The 21,775-nt window shown below is 42.4% G+C and overlaps 1 long non-coding RNA gene across 4 annotated transcripts in view; it reads left to right on the forward strand.

Moving 5' to 3' along the window:
* Window positions 1-21,775, forward strand: part of LOC138989404 (uncharacterized) — a 172,797-nt gene that overhangs the window by 114,332 nt on the left and 36,690 nt on the right. For 2 of the 4 annotated variants that reach the window (XR_011465672.1, XR_011465673.1), the window contains 3 exons: window positions 15,771-15,941; window positions 17,197-17,241; window positions 19,961-20,155. This is a non-coding gene — a long non-coding RNA (uncharacterized lncRNA). The remainder of the gene's footprint in view (window positions 1-15,770; window positions 15,942-17,196; window positions 17,242-19,960; window positions 20,156-21,775) is intronic. The other 2 variants (XR_011465674.1, XR_011465675.1) reach the window with 1 other exon arrangement.

Raw genomic sequence — 21,775 nt, forward strand, 5'->3', positions numbered from 1 at the left:
AGTGATTTGATTTCTCTCCAAAATTTGGTGTTATTATTTTTTTATTTTAGCTATTTTGATAGGTATTTGGTAATAGAGCATTGTGGTTTTAATTTGTATTGCCCTCGTGGATAGATAGTTAACATCTTTTCATGTACTTATTGCCATTGAAATATCATCTTTGATGAAATGTCTATTCGTGTCTTGCCCATGGGTTATTTGCTTTTTCTGTTGAGTTTTGAATTCTTTATATATTCTTTGCTTGCAAATATTTTTCCCACTCTGTGGCTTGTCTTTTCATTGACTTACCAGAGCTTTCATAGAGTAAAAGTTTTTAATTTTGCTGAAGTTTATTATAACAATTTTTTTCTTTTATAGATCTTGCTTTTGGTGTCAAATTATCTTTGCCTGCCCCCTTTTCTCCTGTTTTTTTTTTTTTTTTTTAAAAGTTTTATAGTTTCATGTTACCCTTTAAGCCTATGAACCATTCTGAGTTAATTTATGTATAACGTATGAAGTTTAGGTCAAGGCTCTTTCTTTGCCTATTGATGTGCAATTTCTTCAAGCACTGTTTGTTGAATAGACTATCTTTTCCTCCATTGAACTGCTTTTTCATCTTTGTCAAAAGTTATTTGGGCATTTTGGTATCTATTTCTGGCTTTTCTCCTCTGTTCTACTAACTGTGCGTCTGTCTTTCCACTAATACCACACAGTCTTGATTTTTGTAACTATTCAATAAGTCTTGAAATCAGATAGATGGATTCCTCTCATTTTATTCTTCTTTTTCAAAGTTCCATTAGTTATTCTATTGATTTTCCTTTCCACATGCATTTTAAAATAAACTTGCCTATATCAGCAAAAACTGTCTTTGAGATTTGGTAGAGGCTGTATTAGATGTCAGTCAGTTTGGGAGAATTGACATCTTTACTATAGTGACTTTTCCTAGCTCTTTGTTTATTTTAGATTTCCTTGACTTCTTTTATCAGTATTGTGTAATTTTCAGCTTATAAGTCATATACATGTTTTCTTAGATTTACAACTAAGTATTTCTTTCTCTTTTCTTTGAGTGATTATGCATGTTTGTATCTGTGTTAATTCCTAGTGTATAGCAGTACAGTTGATTTTGTATGTTTACCTTGTAACCTACAACCTTGCAGAAGTCACTTATTCTAGATTTTTGTTGTTGTAGATTCCTTGGGATTTTCTGCATATGTCATCTGCAAGTAGGAACAGTTTTATTTCTTCTTTGTTCTGTATGTATCTCATTTCCTTTTCTTACCTTAATGCACAAAATAGAAATACAGCATTGTGTTGAGTAAGAGTGAAGACAGTGAGAATCCTGGCTAAATTCCTGATTTTAGGGAAAAGGCACTCAGTCTTTCACTATTAAGTATGATGTTAGCTGTAGATGTTTTACAGATGCTCTTTGTCAAGTTGAGGACATTCTCTTTTATTTTTTCTAAGAGCTTTTTCCTTAGTATCATGAATGAGCAAATGACTTTTGAATTTGCCAAATGCATTTTCTGCATTAACTGATATCATCATGTGACATTTTCCCCTTCTTCTTTAGCCTCTTAATATGGTTGCTGCTGTTAAATCGCTTCAGTTGTGTATGACTCTGTACGACCCCATGAACAGCAGCCCACCAGGCTCCTCTGTCCACGGGATTCTCCAGGGAAGAATATTGGAGTGGGTTGCCATTTCCTTCTCCCTTAATATGGTTAACTGATTGCTTTTCATTCATCAAACCAGTTTGAATTCCTGGAAGAAACCCCACCTGGTCATTGTGTAAATTATTTTTTATATTGCTAAATTAGTTCCAAAGAATAGCAAGGAGAGATGAGAAAGCCTTCCTCAGTGATCAGTGCGAAGAAATAGAGGAAAACAATAGAATGGGAAAGACTAGAGATCTCTTCAAGAAAATTAGAGATACCAAGGAAGCATTTCATGCATAGATGGGCTTGATAAAGGATAGAAACGGTATGGACCTAACAGAAGCAGAAGATATCAAGAAGAAGTGGCAAAAATACCAGGAAGAACTATACAAAAAAGATTTTCATGACGCAGATAACCACAATTGTGTGATCACTCACCAACAGCCAGACATCCTGGAATGTGAAGTCAAGTGGGCCTTAGGAAGCATGACTATGAACAAAGCTATTGGAAGTGATGAAATTCCAGTTGAGCTATTTCAAATCCTAAAAGATGATGCTGTGAAAGTGCTGCATACAATATGCTAGTAAATCTGGACAACTCAGCAGTGGCCACAAGACTGGAAAAGGTAAGTTTTCATTTCAACCCCAAAGAAAGGTAATGCCAAAGAATGTTCAAACTACCGCACAATTGCACTCATCTTACACGCTAGCAAAGTAATGCTCAAAATTCTCCAAGCGAGGCTTCAGCAGTATGTGAACCAAGAACTTCCAGATGTCCAAGCTGGACTTAGAAAAGGCAGAGGAACCAGAGATCAACTTGCCAACATCCGTTGTATTTTTGAAAAAGCAAGAGAGTTCCTGAAAAACATCTACTTCTGCTTTATTGACTGCACCAAACCCTTTGACTCTGTGTATCACAACAAACTGTGGAAAATTCTTAAAGAGATAGGGATACCAGACCACCTTAACTGCCTCCTGAGAAATCTGTATGCAGGTCAAGAAGCAACACTTAGAACCGGACATGGAACAATGGACTGGTTCCAAAGTGGGAAAGGGGTATGTCAAGACTGTATATTTTCACCCTGCTTATTTAACTTCTGTGCAAAGTATATCATGTGAAATGATGGGCTGGATGAAGCATAAGCGGGAATCAAGATTGCCAGAAGAAATATCAATAACCTCAGATATGCAGATGACACCACCCTTATGGCAGAAAGTGAAGAGCAACTAAAGAGCCTCTTGATGAAAGTGAAAGTGGAGAGTGAAAAAGTTGGCTTAACACTCAACATTCAAAAAACTAAGATCATGGCATCCAGTCCCATCACTTCATGGCAAATAGATGGGGAAACAATGGAAACAGTGGCTGACTTTATTTTCTTGGGCTCCAAAATCACTGCAGATGGTGACTGCAGCCATGAAATTAAAAGACGCTTGCTCCTTGGAAGAAAAGCTATGACCAACCTAGACAGCATATTCAAAAGCAGAGACATTATTTTGCCAACAAAGGTTCATCTTGTTAAAGCTATGGTTTTCCAGTAGTCTTGTATGGATGTGAGAGTTGGACCATAAAGAAAGCTGAGCGTCAAAGAATCGATGCTTTGAATTGTGGTGTTGGAGAAGTCTCTTGAGAGTCCCTAGGACAGCAAGGAGATCAAACTAGTCAATCCTAAAGGAAATCAGTCCTGAATATTCATTGGAAGGACTAATGTTGAAGCTGAAGTTCCAATACTTTGGCCACCTGATACGAAGGACTGACTCACTGGAAAAGACCCTGATGCTGGGAAAGATTGAAGGCAGGAAGAGAAGGGGGACAGAGGATGAGATGGTTGGATGACATCACCAATTTGATGGACATGAATTTGAGCAAGCTCTGGGAGTTGGTAATGGACAGGGAAGCCTGGCATGCTGCAGTCCATGGGGTCGACTGAGTGACTGAACTGAACTGAATTGAGTACTTTTAAGGGCTTCTTTGTATCTGTAATCATAAGGGATAATGGTCTCTAACTCTACCTCTGGGGGTGTCTTTCTTCCCAGGTTCAGGGGTGACCCATGAGGAATATCAGTAATTGATTGGTGGTTATGGTCATGGTTGTTGCATTTCTTGTTTATCTTTCTCTCTTCACCCCCTTGCCCAGTTAGGATTCATTTTTGGTCAGAAAAGATAAACCACAGACACAGTGAGGTGTGCAGGGGGAGGGTTTGTTGGGTGAGAAGGAAGTGGTGGGTGGGAAGCAGTGTAATGTAGGTCATGATTAGGTGGAGATGAGGCAGTTTTTACCCAGATCTGGGATTTCAATTGTGCTTCAAAGAGAATGTCCTTCCCTTACCCCCTGCTCTACCTACCCCCCATCCCCACTCCAAACACACAAGTCAGGTTTTAACAGGAAATGGAAAACTTGAAAAAGGTACTGGGAAAGCAGGGTATAAACATACCCTTTTTTCCTTTTCTTCAGTTCAGTTCAGTTCAGTCGCTCAGTTGTGTCTGACTCTTTGCGACCCCATGAATCGCACCACGCCAGGCCTCCCTGACCATCACCAACTCCCATAGTTCAATCAGACTCACGTCCATGGAGTCAGTGATGCCATCCAGCCATCTCATCCTCTGTCGTCCCCTTCTCCTCCTGCCCCCGATCCCTCCCAGCATCAGAGTCTTTTCCAATGAGTCAACTCTTCACATGAGGTGGCCAAAGTACTGGAGTTTCAGCTTTAGCATCATTCCTTCCAAAGAAATCCCAGGGCTGATCTCCTTCAGAATGGACTGGTTGGATCTCCTTGCAGTCCAAGGGACTCTCAAGAGTCTTCTCCAACACCACAGTTCAAAACCATCAATTCTTCGGCGCTCAGCCTTCTTCACAGTCCAACTCTCACATCCATACATGACCACAGGAAAAACCATAGCCTTGACTAGATGGACCTTTGTTGGCAAAGTAATGTCTCTGCTTTTGAATATGCTATCTAGGTTGGTCATAACTTTCCTTCCAAGGACTAAGCGCCTTTTAATTTCATGGCTGCAGTCACCATCTGCAGTGATTTTGGAGCCCCCAAAAATAAAGTCTGACACTGTTTCCACTGTTTCCCCATCTATTTCCCATGAAGTGATGGGACCGGATGCCATGATCTTTGTTTTCTGAATGTTGAGCTTTAAGTCAACTTTTTCACTCTCCACTTTCACTTTCATCAAGAGGCTTTTTAGTTCCTCTTCACTTTCTGCCATAAGGGTGATGTCATCTGCATATCTGAGGTTATTGATATTTCTCCCGGCAATCTTGATTCCAGCTTGTGCTTCTTCCAGCCCAGCATTTCTCATGATGTACTCTGCATAGAAGTTAAATAAGCAGGGTGACAATATACAGCCTTGAGGTACTCCTTTTCCTATTTGGAACCAGTCTGTTGTTCCATGTCCCATTCTAACTGTTGCTTCCTGACCTGCATACAGATTTCTCAAGAGGCAGGTCAGGTGGTCTGGTATACCCATCTCTTTCAGAATTTTCCACAGTTTATTGTGATCCACACAGTCAAAGGCTTTGGCATAGTCAATAAAGCAGAAATAGATGTTTTTCTGGAGCTCTCTTGCTTTTTCCACGATCCAGCGGATGTTGGCAATTTGATCCCTTTCTTAAGCCCCTACAAAAATAACCTGTGAATCTAAGATCCTGAAAACTGCAATTTAGCCGGGCTAGAAGGAAAACAAATTCCCTTTTCAAGTGTTCCAGGAGTAAAGCTCTGATGACTCACTGACTTCAGCAAAAGCTTTCAGAAAATATCAACTTTAAAGTTCACGTGCTCACGCTTGTGCTCAGTTTCTCTGTCATGTCTGACTCTTTGCGAGCTCAGGGGCTGTAGCCCACCAGGCTTCTCTGTCCTTGGAATTTTCTACATAGGAATATTGGAGTGGGTTGCCATTTCCTCCTCCTGAGGATCTTCCTGACCCAGAGATCAAACCCACTTGTCTTGCGTCTCTTGCATTGGTAGGCAGGCAGATTCTTTACCACTGAGTCACCTAGGAAGCCCCAAACTTTAAAATTGTTAACTCACTGTTGTGATGGATGTGATGACCTTTTGGATGTACTATTTCCTGTGCTGCTTCTACTTATCTGACTGGCAAGATGAACATTCTCTTGTCATTTTTTTTGTGTGTGTGTCCTCTGTAAAGAATCTGCCTGCAATGCAAGAGATCGCCTGCAATTCAGGAGACCTGGGTTTGATCCTGGGTCTGGAAGATCCCCTGGAGGAAGAAATGGCAACCTCCTCCAGTTTTCTTACCTGAGAAATCCCATGGATAGAAGTGCCTGGCAGGCTACAGTCCATGGGGTCACAGGAGTCAGACATGACTTAGAGAGTAAACCACCACCATCACCCCAATGCTGTCCACGTTTGGGGAACAATTAGAATGTGAATGCTGCTTATCCATTGTTTTTGTAATTAGGTGTTAACATTACTTAACATTTTTAAAATTCTGTGCAAAATGGCCTCAGAATAATTTTAATAATATAATAGTGTTTCTTTTAAGTCTTCTCTATTATTTATTGCCAAGTCACAGAATAGAAAAAAGGAATGGAATTTATTTTACATGAGAGCCATTCAAATCGTAAAATTCTTGGGGTTGAACTGAGATTGACCACATATTCAAGTTCATTGCTTTAATAGCTAAAATAAAAATATAGTATCACTTTTGTCCTATCGAAATCCATTTTGATTATCCCCTAAATCAGCCTCTAAAACACATTAAATGACTAACAAAAATTTACTTAAATTCTCATTTTTGTGTATGCTTGATTAATAAACACACCAACCAGCCCACCAACCCACCAACCCAGCTTATCTCTAAACATGACTGAAGAAAATAGGTAGATTTGGGATGTAAAGGTGCAGTCCCTCAGCAGGGCTAATTTTGTTAGCTTTTGCAGGGCTATTTCACTTTTAGCTCTTCTTCCCATGTGGGGCATGCACAGACTCATTGGATTTTGTGGGGACTTTCTTTAAGATAGAATATAGACAATGTACAAAATTGGTTGCATAGCTTTAAAAGGTGACTGTGTTGAAAGTCCTTTGGACAGCAAGTAGATCAAACTAGTCAATCCTAAAGGAAACCAGTCCTGAATATTCATTGGGAGGACTGATCCTGAAGCTGAAGCTCCAATACTTTGGCCACCTGATGCAAAGAACTGATTCATTGGAAAAGACCCTGATGCTGAGAAAGGTTGAAGGCAGGAGGAGAAGGGGATGACAGAGGATGAGATGGTTGGATGGCATCACCGACTCAATGGACACGAGTTTGAGAAAGTTCTGGGAGTTGGTAATGGACAGGGAAGCCTGGCGTGCTGCAGTCCATGGAGTCGCAAAGAGTCAGACACAACTGAGCGACTGAACTGACTGACTGTGCTTAGGCTTTTTCAGGTCATGGGGAATCCATACCTCTTGTACATGGAAATGAACCATGTATTCCAAATGGTGTCTTAAAAATTTCCTGATATGAGCTGTTTTTCTGCCACATAGTCATTAAATGTTTCTTACATCATCTGTAAGTACCTCAGACTCTTTTTCTCTGTTGCTCAGCTACTGTCAGTTTGATTAGGCTGATGTTTTAAAATCAACCAGGAATGCACCAAGAGCAACATATTATATTCAGACCATTTTGCTGAAAAATATCTTGAGCCAAATAGACTCTTTCCCATTGTGTCTTTCTCATCTGCAACATTGAGTGACTCATTCACTGTCACAGTTGGTTGGCTGCAGAGCTGGGAACACAGTCATCATCTTCTGACCTTGGATTGGCTCAGAGTATTTTCCTGGAGTTGTGCTGTGAACCAAAAAAGAAAGGGCAATTTAAAAAATGTCCCCAAAGACTCCTCTTAACCCATATGCATTTTTATTGTTGCTCATTTCTGAGCTCAGTAACAATTTATGATTGCTCTGAAGGCAGACTTAGTTCTTCATTTTTGAGCAACTTGTTTGTTTTAGTGAGCTCAGTTTCTTCATATGAAAAAGGGGGATAAAGAATAGGCCCTTCTCATAGGGCTGCTAGGGATTTCCTAGTGGCTCAGATGGTAAAGAATCTGCCTGCAATGCAGGAGACCCAGGTTTGATCCCTGGGTCGGGAAGATTCCCTGGAGAAGGAAATGGCAAACCACTCCACTATTCTTGCCTGGGAAATCGCATGAACAGAGGAACCTAGCAGGCTTCAGTTCATGGGGTTGCATAGAGTTGGACGTGACTGAGCAGTTAACACACACACAGACACACAGACACACACACATACACACAGATAAGGCTGCTATGAGGGTTAAATGTAGTAGAGCGTGGGAGAACATTTAGAGAGGGTAACAGATTTGTTAGATGATTGTTCCCCAGGCTGTGTATGAAGTAAATTGAACATAAAAAATTTCATATTAACAAGGGATACATTTGATGCTCTGAACAATATAATAACTTACTTTTGAACATCTTGAATTTTACCTGTTGTCTTCTTCAGATCATTTCCTGTTTTCACATTTCTTCAGTCAGCGATGGCCCAGACCATAGTACCAACACACGCTTTTCTCAGAAAGCTCAATTTTTACCTTAAGCATGGTTTCTCTGCAATTGTGAAAATTCTGCCCAAATTGCTTAACAAACAGCAGGTGATAGTTTATCATGGAAGGGAGTGATGTTAGCCTCTACTTTTAAAGATCTAGATGAACGTAGCCTTTGCGCAAATGTGTATTGCATGTCTATTGTATGTACAGCATTGTTTCAGTCACTGGGAACACATGAGTCAATTGGATCCATAAGCTTCTGTTTTCATGAAGCTGAGAATCTAGTGGAACAGGTGGACCAAACAAGACAAAGCCGAAGAAGGAAAATGGGGAAAGGCAGAAAGAGAAGAAGGGGGAAGAAAGATAAAGGAAGAATGTTAAACATGAGAAAAATGCCAGCTATGGAAAGCCAAAGAAGGAAAAGCCAAAGAAGGAAAATGGGGAAAGGGAGGAAGAGAAGAAGCGGGAAGAAAGATAAAGGAAGAATGTTAAACATGAGAAAAATGCCAGCTATGGAATCATCCCAAATTGCTACACACGGAACGAGGTCATGTTAAAGAGGTGGCAGGATGATTGCCTTTGTGTGGTGGCCAAGGGAAGCCTTTTTGAGGAGGTGACATTTAAGTTAAGTTTCAGTGTTAAAAAAGAAAGCAACATAAGTGGAGAGAATGTTCCTAAAAGAGGGAGTGAGTGAGGAAAGACCAAGGGTGGGACCAGCTTGTGCTGGAGACAGCAGGCTTGGTGAGGAGGAAGCACAACTGCCAGGCGGTCAGAGAGGCAGGTGAAGCCAGATCATTTAAGGATGAGGATCATATAGGGGCCAGACCAGATAGTGGGCTTAATTTCAAATCTGAAGAAAAGCTGCTGGCAAGAGCGGTAAGATCTGATTGCTGATCACCACCCTGATATTGCTTTATTCATGGTCAAAGTTGATTCACAACCATTGAGTTCAGGGCACTAGCATGGACCAAAGACGTGGACACATACTTTAATATGTCATCTTCCTCCTGTTTGGCCTGAAACTGAGATCAGAGGAGGGAAGATATTGCTTCTGGTTTAAGAAAACCTCCCAGCTGCACTGTCCCATATCTTCATTAAAGAGAAGCTGCAAATGGGCTTATAGAGGGGACAAAATGTATTCTGAGGGTTGATTGCAGTATTCCTAAAATAAGCAGAACATCCTGAATTGTTCACGGGCAGAGTTGTATCTTAATTACCTTGACGTCTCTGACAACCAGACAAGTGCCTTCACCAACATTCACTCTCCATGAGCATTTGTTCTTTGCTGGATGAACTAGTTGACAAATGCGTTTTAGGGCAGGGTATTCCCTCATTTTACAGATGCTTATTGGGTACTTAATATAGGCCAGACATCATTCTAAATTCTGTGATGGAGCAATGAACAAAATAGACAAGTATCTCTGCTCATGAACCTTACCTTCTATTGTTACATGGGTATGTCATGACTTTTACAAATTCCTGGGCATCCTGGGTTGCGATGGAGGTGATCGTTGCGGTGGTATCGGTGTGTATGTGTGTCTACAAATATATTCTGGGGAGCAGTGAGGAAAAGGAAAATAATGGAGATTAATATAGGAAAATGTATGATTTTCAGAGCAGATAATAATAGTTGATTGAAGCTGTTAGTGAACCAGGTTAGTTTTGTAAGCCGAAATGCTGAGACACGGAGGTTTGCCACAAAGAGAGGGTTTTCACAAGTCAGCCAAGCGAGGAGATGGGTAAACAAGTGTCAAATCTGCCTTCATGGAGGCAAGGGGCTCAGATTATGAGATAAAGAAAAAAGAAACAGAGTGGTCTGAGGCATGGGGAGTGTGTGGAAAGGTAACTGGATAAAGGTGTGGTAACTGTCATTCTGTGCAGGTGTAACTAAGCTACACCTGTTCAAAACGGAGGCACTTAGCATGATGTGAGGGTGGAGTTTTCATCCCTCTGATGTCAAGAGGTCACTGAATAGACACTTGCGCATGCCCAGTTGGAGGGTCAGCGGTCCTATCCAGTCTTAATCGGCTCAACTGCAACTAGACACAATTGACTCCAAGTTCTTGGAAAACAACTCAAACTTCAGATTGTTCAGGCTTGTTGGTGCTTGGAGGAAATGCAAGTCTTATGTAGCCACAGTTAAAACAAACTTGACTAGTGTAGGCAGATTACAGGTGAAATGGATTTAACTAATGATGACCCATGGTTTCAAAAGCAGCAAAGCATGCTATGTATAGTTTCAACCCTGTATGCTCCGACTGTAAAACAGAGGAATCTCTAGAGTCTGGAGGGACCACTAAGCCAGCATTCCAGTGGCCCTGAGGACTGTGTTTTTAGTGTCAAGTCAAGATCTGGCCTGAAAAGAACCTGAATTTCCTTGTAGCAGCCAGAGCTCTTAGTCAAAAAGGAGAGTCTTCTCTAGCTAGTGAGAGCAGGAAGAGTATTTATTAAAGGATATATGGTAGAACACTCCTAGAACATTAGGACAGCCAGAGAAACAGTCTTGGAGGCTGTGTGTCAAGAACTATGCCCAAATTGCCTGGAGAACTGCTCCCTCGGAGCACAATGAGCTTTCAGCTCACATGGCTGATACCAAGATATCAAGACCTCTGTCTTCCTCCTTTGGGAAGCTCCATGTCTCTCCCATATTTTTTTTGCCACAGTTGAGTTTTTAAAACATTGTTTAAAAAATAAAGAATAACACACATGCAGAAGGTGCAAGTGGTTATATGGTCTACCATATAACCATTACCCTGGCCAAGAACTTGAAATTTCCCTAGAGCTTTCTGCCCCTTCCAGTCCCTGCCTCTCATCAAAGGCAGAATGGCTATTCCTGTTGTTCTCTGGGCTGCATCAAAAATCTTGCATCTGACTGGAGGGAACTGGGTCACATTCATATATTTTAATCTTAACTAAATCTGAGAAAGTGAGTTTCTGGCATGACACTAGGGACACCAGGATTTAAAAGATGGAGATTTCCCCCAATATAGGAAGGGTTTTCCTAGGTTTTGAACAGCTTCCCAACATGACAGATGGTTGCTGTGTTCTCCAGTGGGTAAATAACACCTCAGCCTTGTTAGGTGGAACCGGGTAAAATTTCTGTCTTCATAGGCTAAGTGGTTGAATATTGGCAGGTCTTTGTGGTTCAAACTAACAGAAAGGACAGTATCAGTCTAAGGGCAGGAAATGGAAAATTATCTGAGGGAGATAAGACTAGAAGTGTCAGGAAAACAGAACTTCTTCAAGCCAGCATCAGTGATACGAACCTATAATTTACCTACTTTGTTACCCCAAACTCCCCCACTGCTATACTAGAAGTTTGTGGACCTCAGACACATGGCTGTGTGTGTGTGTATGTGTGTATTGTTTAGTAGGGAGCCCCAAAGCGTGGAGCTTTGTGGGTTATTTAAGGGGACCAGATGAGAAACCTCAAGACAGGAAATTTAACACCTTGGTAGGTGCTAGTGGAGAAATGTCAAAGCAAGATGGAACTGCAGCCTTGTTTGAGGCCTGCTCTAAAGGCAGGAGGGTGAGTAGTGTTACCCATTCTCACAGTTCTAAGTGGCTGTTGTGAAAATGCACATTGTTAATTCAAGGAAATCATCAGATGGCTCAAAGATAGGCTATAATTAGGTTCAGCTCAGCAGTGCTTAATAGAGGAAAAATAGAAATAGTCAAAATGCCCACTTATAGATTTATTAAGTAAATTATTATTTAGCCATGTACTAGAATGCTAGCTTGTACCTAAAAATGGTGTTGCAGTAGAATGTGCTAAGAAAAGTTGGTCAGGAAGCATGCATGCTAAGTCGCTTCAGTCGTGTCTGACTCTGTGTGACTCCAATGGACCGTACGTGGCCCACCAGGCTCCTCTGTCCATGGGATTCTCCAGGCAAGGATACTGGAGTGGGTTGCCATGCCCTCCTCTAGGATCCTCCCCACCCAAGGATTGAACCCGTGTCTCCTGCATTGGCAGGTAAGTTCTTTACCTCTAGTGTCACCTAGGAAGCCCTGATCAGGAAGCAGTATAGTCTAAAGCTTCAAAAGCCAAATGTTTTGTCTTGGCTCTGCCCTTTACTGGTTGAGAGTCAGCAAGTTCCTCATCTGAGAGCTTAAAAGAGTTACTACATGGGAACTTCTCTGGTGGTCCGGTGGTCGAGAATCCACCTGCCAGTGCAGGAGACCAGGTTCGATACCTGGTCAAGGAGGATCCCACATGCCATGCCACAGAGCAACTAGGCCTGAGCACCACAGCTACTAAGCCTACACTCTAGAGCCTGTGAGCCACAACTCCTGAGCCCCTGCGCCTAGAGCCTGTGCTCTGCAACCAAAAGTGTTAGTCGCTCAGTCATGTTCAGGTCTTTGCAATGCCATGGACTGTAGCCTGCCAGGCTCCTTTGTCCATGGGATTCTCCAGGAGTGGGCTGCCATTCCCTTCACCAAGGGATCTTCCTGACCCAGGGATTGAACCTGGGTCTCCTGCATTGTAGGAGGTCTCATGCAGTGCAGGTGGATTCTTTGCTAACTGAGCCACCGGGGAAGCAAAATGAGTAACTCTCCAAGAGGTGGCTTAGAATTTAGGCTGAAGTACCATCTTCTTGTGTGCTGTGTGTGCTCAATCACGTTTGATCCTTTGCAACCCCATAGACTGTAGCCTTCCAGGCTCCTCTGTCCATAGGATTTTCCAGGCAAGAATACTGGAGTGGTTTGTCATTTCTTTCCCCAGGGGATCTTCCTGACCCAAGGATCGAACCCAAGTCTCTTGCACTGGCAGGCAAATTCTTTACCAACTGCACCACCTGGGGTCTTCTTGCCTTTACAGGTTCAAAATTATAAAGTGTTGTCTTCTTAAGGCAGTTTTGAAAATTCTACCCTTATCCTGCCCTTCTGTCCTTCCCTCTCTCTACTGGTAACTGCTACTTTTGCTTTTTATGTCTGTGAGTCTGTTTCTATTTTGCTATATATAGTTGCATACAATGAAGCACTAGTGGCTCAGATGGTAAAGAATCCGCCTGCAATGCAGGAGACCTGGGTTCGATCCCTTGGTTGGGAAGATTCCCTGGAGGAGGGCATGGCAACCCACTCCAGTATTCTTGCCTGGAAAATTTTCATGGACAGAGGAGCCAGGTGGGCTACAGTCCATGGGGTCGCAAAGAGTCGGACATGACTAACTGACTAAGCACAAAGCACATCTAACATTAATCAGACACAACTACTATCATGACTAGTACTGGACTACTAGTACTAGACTAGTCTAGACTACTGCTTCTTGGTAGAAATTTGTATCGCAAAATTTGAATTTTCTAGTAGCTCCATTTAAAAAGGTAAAAAGAAATGGATGAAATTAATTTCAATAATATACTTTATTTAAACCAGTATACCCCAAACATTATCATTTCAGCATTTATCAATATATTCATAATGAGATATTTTATACTCTTTTTCATACAAAATTTCACAATTTGGTATGCATTTTACACTTAGGACACACCTCAGTTCAGACCAGCTGCATTTCAGATGCTCAGTTAGCCGCCTGAAGCCAGTAGCTACCATATCGCACAGCGTGTCCTGGATACTTTATTTTTAGCTGGTTGACAGCACGTGGAGCACAGAAAATTGTTTTTGGGAGACTGGGACATAAGACAGGCATTCTAACTAAGGGGTAGGGAGGGGCAGATAATAATGGAAAAGTCTGAAAAATGGTGTACCCAGATAGAGTGCCCAAATACTTTAATACCATGGAATCTAATGTCTGCATCCCCTCAGGAAACTTTTCTACCAGTTTTTCTCTTTCTTCTGTATCTTGAACCTCACTGTCCTTTTAATTCCTAAGTCTTGACTATTTTTTATTCATAATCCTGAGGGATCGCGGGCAGGAGGAGAAGGGGATGACAGAGGATGAGATGGCTGGATGGCACCACTGACTCGATGGATGTGAGTCTGAGTGAACTCCGGGAGTTGGTGACAGACAGGGAGGCCTGGCGTGCTGTGATTCATGGGGTTGCAAAGAGTCGGACACGACTGAGTGACTGAACTGAACTGATTCCCCAGGGAAGGTTCCCAAGAAGGGAACCACCCTTCTTCACTTCTGAAAAGTTCCAATCACAATAGACAATGGCCTGTTATAACCATTTTCAAAAATAATGAGATAATGCAAGTTAATTGCAGGTCAAGAAAGGAAACAACCATTGAATATCAGACATTAGTACTGCAAGATATGTTTTACCAATTTACCTTCCCTGCTCCACAAAATATTACTTTGATCCTGTCTACTCTCATTCACGTCATTGAATTTCTCCCTTTATCTTTCTATCCAGTTTAAGAAGTACTTTCAAATTCATATAAAGCATTGTAGCTCTCTCCCACCATTTGAAATGTGATTTTGTTCTGACTTTGCACATACAAGAATTTATTTTGGGCTTAGCTAAATAAGGAATTATTTGCTCTATGACTTTATCATGGAAAAAAATACAAAGAACTGGCAGAATCTTTGAAACTACAGTTATTCTTTAATATAACCCAGGATCAAATTCTTAGGCATAGATTCTACCCACAGAGATCCAAGGGGTGTGAGCTGTATCCTTATTACAAATTATTATCTTGCCAACTTTGGAAATGATTGTCATGTTTGCTCAGCTGTTCTGACTGCTTCCACCAGTGCACCACTGTTAACAAAGCTAGGGTAGGTTTTTCTCTGGGACCCACAGCTCCTTTGATTAACTGTAGACTCTTATGGTTTCTAAGCACCTAAAAGAGCTTTTATACCCTTCAGTAAAATGCTCTTCTAGTTTTACCATTCCCTCCACTGAGAGATCTTCAGCCACAAAATTCCATTCTCCTTTAGCCAAGGTCTGTTGGAACACTGCCCTAACTGCTCCTGATTCCCAGGGTGGGTAAAGTGATGAGACCTCCTGACCACGAGTTAAAAGGGTCTTAGAGATGACGTCGACCCACCTCTCATATCACTGATGAGAAACTGAAACCTATGGACACAGTTAATTGGTGGTAGATCCAGAGCTGGACCTCAGAACTGTGGTCTCTGTTTCATTATTTTTTCCACTCCAAAAATGAATGGGCGAGAGAAGAGTCAGGGAGGCCATTGTTGTTCAGTCGCTCAGTGATGTCAGACTCTTTGCAACCCCATGGACTGCAGCATGCCAGGCTTCCCTGTCTTTTACTATCTCCTGGAGTTTCCTCAGAGTCATGTCTATTGAGTCCATGATGCTATCCATGATGTTGTGAGGGGACAGGGATGGGCGAAACAGGAATTCACTACTTTAAGGACCTAATGTTGAAGTAGAGAGACCTCTGAGAAGGGTGAACAGATAATCTTGGTGTTCACTAATACTAGTCCAGTGTATGATGTTTGAAGCTTATATGACTCAGGAGTTGGGAAAGCTTGTCACTTCAAGGAAGTGGCTTAGGGAAATACCTTTAAGATTAAAGAGGAAAGTCTCTGCTGGTCTAATTACAAGAGGTAAGACACAGAGTGCATTCTTTTAAATAGAAATCCTCTACCAATATCCACCTCTAAGGCTTGACCAAAGGGTCAAGTTATGAGCAGTAGCTGGGTACTTCATCCTGGGTGCTGGAACCCTGCTGAGTTCTCCCTCCCTTCCTTTAGGCCATCAACATATTTCTCAAACAAATCAGTCCTAAAGGAAATCAACCGTGAAAGACTGATACTGAAGCTCCAATACTCTGGCCATCTGATTTGAAGAGCTGATTCATTGGAAAAGACCCTGCTGCTGGGAAAGACTGAAGACAAAAGAAGAGGGCAACAGAGGATGAGATGGTTAGATAGTATCACCTACTCAATGGACATGAATTTGAGCAAATTGGGAATTAGTGAAGGCAGAGGAGCCCGGTGTGCTGCAGTCCACGAGATCACAGAGTTGGACACAATGACTGAACAACAGCATCTCTGCTTTTAAGACTCAGGTTCAAAGGCTCACTTTCTAGACTGACTCCTCTCCTCATTAGCTGCAGAGGACCTGAGAGAGAGTAGGGAATTTTTAGTGGCTCTGGCTAGTATTTCAGGCTTATCTATCCATTAGCAGGGGATTGGCACTTGCTCTTTCATTTCCACAAGGGAATAAATAAATAAAAACTTGGAAGGAAGGACATTGCTGAAAGATTAACAAAACAATATAAATCATATAAGGAACAGTTGGCAACTGAGTGTCCAAGATATGAAGCAGGAGAGGTGAAGGGAGAATTGAGGATTGGTCTGTCAACTCCCGTAGGTCTTAGAAATGAAACGAGATGGGCGATGACTGATGGGACCCATTGATCTTCCCGTTGGCAGTAGTCTCTGAATTCCCTGCCTTGGGAATTCCATAAAGAATGTGCTTTAGTTTTCATCACTAAAGCCTAGCAATTGCATCTCAAAGTGTGCCCAGCAAAGTATAGGAATGTTCCCTATGAAAACATTCTGCTGAGATTCAAGATTTTATTTCAGCAGATGAAAACTAGAAGGCTCTGCCCACAAACAGCTCTGTCTTTTGCTGTCCGTTCTGATCAGGGCCAGCAAATGGTATGGGCAGAACTGTAGCCTTCTGGGTGAAGACTCAGGCCTGTTTTCCTGTCATGTAGAGCAGATAGTGTCAGGAATAGTTGGGCTACTTGCCTGATGGTAGAAAGACAAACTGTGACGTTTGGGGAGGTGGTGGTAGGAGACAGGGCCAGCCATAGAAAGGCCCCCTTTTATGACCCTCTGGGGATGCAGCACTGGGCTTAGGACTTAGGAATCCTGGATTCAAAGCCTGGCATTCACATTAGCTGTGTCTTGCACGATCTTCTCCGTGTCTTAGAATGCTGGTTTCCTTGGTTGTGTCCTGGCCCGGTTTTTGTCTCTGAATGGTACATGTGTGCTAAGTCACTTCAGCCTTGTTGGACTTTATGTGACTCTGTGGACTGTAGCCCACCAGGCTCCTCTGTCTATGGGATTCTCCAGGCAAGAGTACTGGAGTGAGTTGGTATGCCCTCCTCCAGGGGATCTTCCCAACCCAGGGATTGAATCTGAGTCTCCTGTATCTCTTGCATTGCAGGCAGATATTTTACCCACTGAGCCACCTGTGAAGTCCCTCTGAATGGTAAGGGAATATATATGTATATATTTATTGAGGTCTAGTTGATTTATAAGTTTCAAGTGTACAACATAAAGATTCACAATTTTAAAGGTTAAAATCTATTTATAGTTACTATAAAATATTGGCTGTATTTCCTGTGTTCTACACTATATCCTTGTAATTTAATAGTAGTTGGTACCACTTAATGCCCTACCTCTATCTTATTTCTCTCCACTAGTAACCTCTAGTTTGTTTTGTAATTCTGTGAATCTGTTTCTTTTTTGTTATACTCACTAATTAACTTTTTAGATTCCACATATAGGTGGTATCATGTCTTTGCTATTGTACATAATGGGTTGTTTTTATGTCTCTGCTATTGTAAATAATGCTGCCATGAACATTGGAATGCATGTGTCTTTTCAAATTAGTGTTTTCATTTTCTTCAGATATACATCCAAGGTATATATATAACTGCGGAGTTATATGGTGGTTCCATTTTTAGTGTTCTGAGAAATCTCTGTACTGTTTCGACAGTGGCTGCACCGTTTACATTCCTACCAATAGTGCATGAGGTTCCTGTTTTTCCATATCCTTGGCAACGTTTGTTATTTTGTGTGTGTGTTTTTTTTTTTTTTTTTTTACGATAGCCATTATTAACAAAGAATGTTCCATCTATGTTTTCTTCTGGGAGTTGTATGGTTTCTGGTCTTAACATTTAGGTCTTTAGCCTATTTTGAACCTTCTTTTAAGAAACAAAAGAGGGAAACCAGATGTTTTCCTCTTTTCTCCCTTGTCATAGATCCAAGAGAGACTCAGTCTACACAGACATCCCTTCTTATCCAGGTCTCCCATCCCCAGGACAGCTGGGCTCAAGCAGAAGTGATTAGCTTGATGATGGTGATGATACTACCGCTACCAATAACGATAACTTACTGTGTATCAGGCACTATCCCAACTACTTTACAAATATTGCCTCATTTAATCCTTCCACAACACGATGTGATACCTGGCTTTATAATTCCTGTTTTGCAGTCATAAAAGGGGAAGTGATAAAGTAGTTCACCATCTCTTATATTAAGTTTGTCTTAACTTATACTACCATTGCAGCTGCCTTGCTCAGTGACTATGCTAGCTATATAAAGAAGTACATGCAATGTGTTGTAAATGGTATAATGTGCTCGGGGTCGCTTACAGGCCTGGTAGTGGTCAAGAGGGCAAGCTCTTGTATGGGAAGCCCTCGTTAGAATCCTGACCCCATTCACTTGGACAAGTGACTTCACTTTTCTGTACCTCTTTGTCTTCATCTGAATCAAGGAGATAACAGTGCCTTCCTCATAAGAGAGTGGGGAGAATGAAAGGAGATAATCTACGTAAAGCTGTTAGCACAGCACTTGTACATAGTAAATTCAATACATGTTTGTCATTATAACCATAATTCAAATAAATGATGTATTTGTTAAGAAGGGCATCAAGGAGTTGGTAAGCTCCAAGATCTTGGAGGATAGGAAGGTAGAATATTTTGGGCATGCTTTGGGCATACTGACTTTCATCATAATGTCGAACAGTTTTCGAACAAGACAAATGCTATGATGGTATAAGTTAATATATAGTTAATATAAGTGACTATGAACTACTTTTATCAATTACCCTTATATGACTGTGAAATAAGCTTCCCCAGTGGCTCCGGCAGTAAAGAATCCACCTGCCAATGCAGGAGACCCAGGTTCGATCCCTGGGTCAGGAAGATACCCTGGAGAAGGAAATGGCAACCCACTCCAGTATTCCTGCCTGGAAAATTCCATGGACAGAGGAGCCTAGTGGGCTTCAGTCCATGGGGTTGCAAGAGTTGGACATGACTTAGTGACTACACCAGCACTGTTCTATGACTGTAAGATGGGAATAGCACCACATATGTCATTACACTGTGAAGGGATTAAATGAAGCAATATTTACAAAGTAGTTGGGAGCAACTGAAGCACAATTAATTCAGATTGCTTGTAGGGTATCAACCAGGCAATTAATTTTGCCTGGGAAGCATTTACTCTCTTCCTCTGGTAAAACCACCCAGTTTTGCTTTGGGAAATGGCCCTTCCCTGTGCTATGGGGTTCTGACCTGGTTCCTTCTCATCCCAGGCCACTCATTTCTGTTTCCTTCTGGATTGACTCAACTCATGGGACCCATGCTATGGCTAAAGTGTACTCAAGGCATGGAGAGCCAGTCGGAGCTCCCAGGAGATCACTGAAATTCTGGGTTCAGATGTGCCTGAAACTAGACACACACCTGAATGCCCCGACTTGTGATTTAATAATTCTGCTTTTAGCTTAACCTTTTTGAATTTGTTTTCATCTTTGTAATTGAAAGAATACTCCAGGTATACTAGTTATACTACTACTACTACTACTAAGTCACTTCAGTCGTGTCCGACTCTGTGCGACCCCATAGACGGCAGCCCACCAGGCTCTCCCATCTCTGGGATTCTCCAGGCAAGAACACTGGAGTGGGTTGCCATTTCCTTCTCCAATGCATGGAAGTGAAAAGTGAAAGTGAAGTCGCGCAGTCCTGTCCGACCCTCAGCGACCCCATGGACTGCAGCCTTCCAGGCTCCTCCATCCATGGGATTTTCCATGGCAAGAGTACTGGAGTGGGGTGCCAAATGCTATTTAAATATAGCTCTAAATTCTGGGTATACTCTAATTTTGTGTTTTATTACTTATAGAACATTTTTGTCTTCACTGTTGACAGATTATAATAATAATTACTTTCATCATCGTCATCAGTATTCCACCTATACCTGATCTCTCTGCCAGCCTGACAACAATTACTAGCTTAAGTGATTTATTCAAGGAATAAGGAACAGAGGTGAAATTCAAACTCACATCTCTCTGATTGTAAAACTGGTGCGTTTTCTACTACACCAAGCCTCCTGTTCATCTTGAGGTAAGAATGTTTTCCATCTGAATGCATCTTTTATATTATGATGAAAGTCAGTGGAAAGATAAATTTAGCAAAATTCACTTTAAACATCTTCTGTGAGTCAAATCCTTTTTGAAAATTACAACCCCTATGGTGCTTCATATTACATCACTGAAGTTCAACCTGCTAAATCCCTGCCCCTGCCAGTCACACCAGTGTCCTTGTTTCTGAGAAAAAGCCTTGGTTTTCTTTCCTGGGAGACATGGAATTAATGCATATTTTGCAGTGAATTCTATGCAAAGTAACTATGAAGGAATAGGGCTGGGGGTGGCCTTTGTTTTCAAGGAACTTCAGCTCCATTGGGGAAGATACATATAGAGTGAACGGAATTTCTTCCAAGCCAGTTGGATGTATGCAACCATCAGCCCTAATAGTGGGGTGACAGCTACAGAGGAAGGGTCAAGTATTAGTAGGATAGTACGTCAGGGAAGGAAGACTTTAGGGAGTCAAAATGTTGAGCTATGTCTTGAAGCAAGAGAAGAATTCCTCAGCAGAATGTAACCTCAGGTGATCTAAGAGTTCACCGTCATGGGTGGAGCCTGGAACCCTCTAAGGTTTCATGGTTTGCCTGCTGTCAGGCACCGGGACACTGCTGAGCACTGGGAATACAACAGGAATGTGGACAGAGTCCTCACCCCACAGTGCTTTCAGTTTGGCAGAGACAGACCAACATGGCAGAGTGATACATGTAGAAGTCCAGTAAGGGCATGCTGCCCGGAGCATTCAGGGTGGCCTGGTCCTGAACATTTCAAGCCGGATCTGACGAGTGAGAGGAGGGAGCGCCACAAGGGGGCGCTGCAGAGGCTGAGGAGCAGTGGAGGCTGGTCCAGGAGGCTGGCGAGAAGGTGGCTGGTGGAGGGAAGGGCTGGTTGTTCGCTGGAGCATTTCCAGGTGGACCTGGAACCAGATGCGGTCATGAGAGAATACGTGGGGACCACCAGGAGATGGCATGAAAGAGGAGAAGGGGTGGCCCTGACCCCACCCTCTGCCTTTGACGCTGTTGTAAAATCCAGTGAGATGAATTCAAGGCTTGTGAGAAAGGACTCCAGGTGTCTCTTTTCTCCCCCTCGTTAGTCAGTCCGTCTTCCCTCAGCTCAGCCTGGCAGAGTTCTGGGTTTCCACCTCCTTCTATGTTCCTTGTTGGCAGTGGATAACCTCACAGAAATGGCTTCCTGGAGCTCGCAGAGCAAAGCCACCAGCACCCAAGCCCTGGACTGTTCTTCCCTTTTTCTAAACTGCGTGGACGGCAGCTCGCCTACGCCCTGGAGGCATGGTTGGCTGTAGCTCTCGCCTCACCATGGGAGACCTGGGCAAGGGGGTAAAGGACAGGGAGAGGGTTAGAAACCTCGGACTCAGCTTCTCTATCTGTCTCAGGAGCCACCAGCCCTGGGTCCTGTTCCCTTCCCTGCTCGTCTTTTCCCCTCAGGTCTCCACTGGGGCACCAACTCTTGTGATACATGCATGTCTTTTGTGATACATGGATATCTCCCGTAACCCTGGCCTTCAGAATTCTCTCAAATATCCACATCTGCAACTCTGTCCCGAAGTGTAGAGAGGGCCGAGTTAGAACCTCTGTGTGGAGAT

The sequence above is a fragment of the Bos mutus genome, chromosome 10 (assembly GCF_027580195.1).
Source record: "Bos mutus isolate GX-2022 chromosome 10, NWIPB_WYAK_1.1, whole genome shotgun sequence".
NCBI lineage: Eukaryota > Metazoa > Chordata > Mammalia > Artiodactyla > Bovidae > Bos > Bos mutus.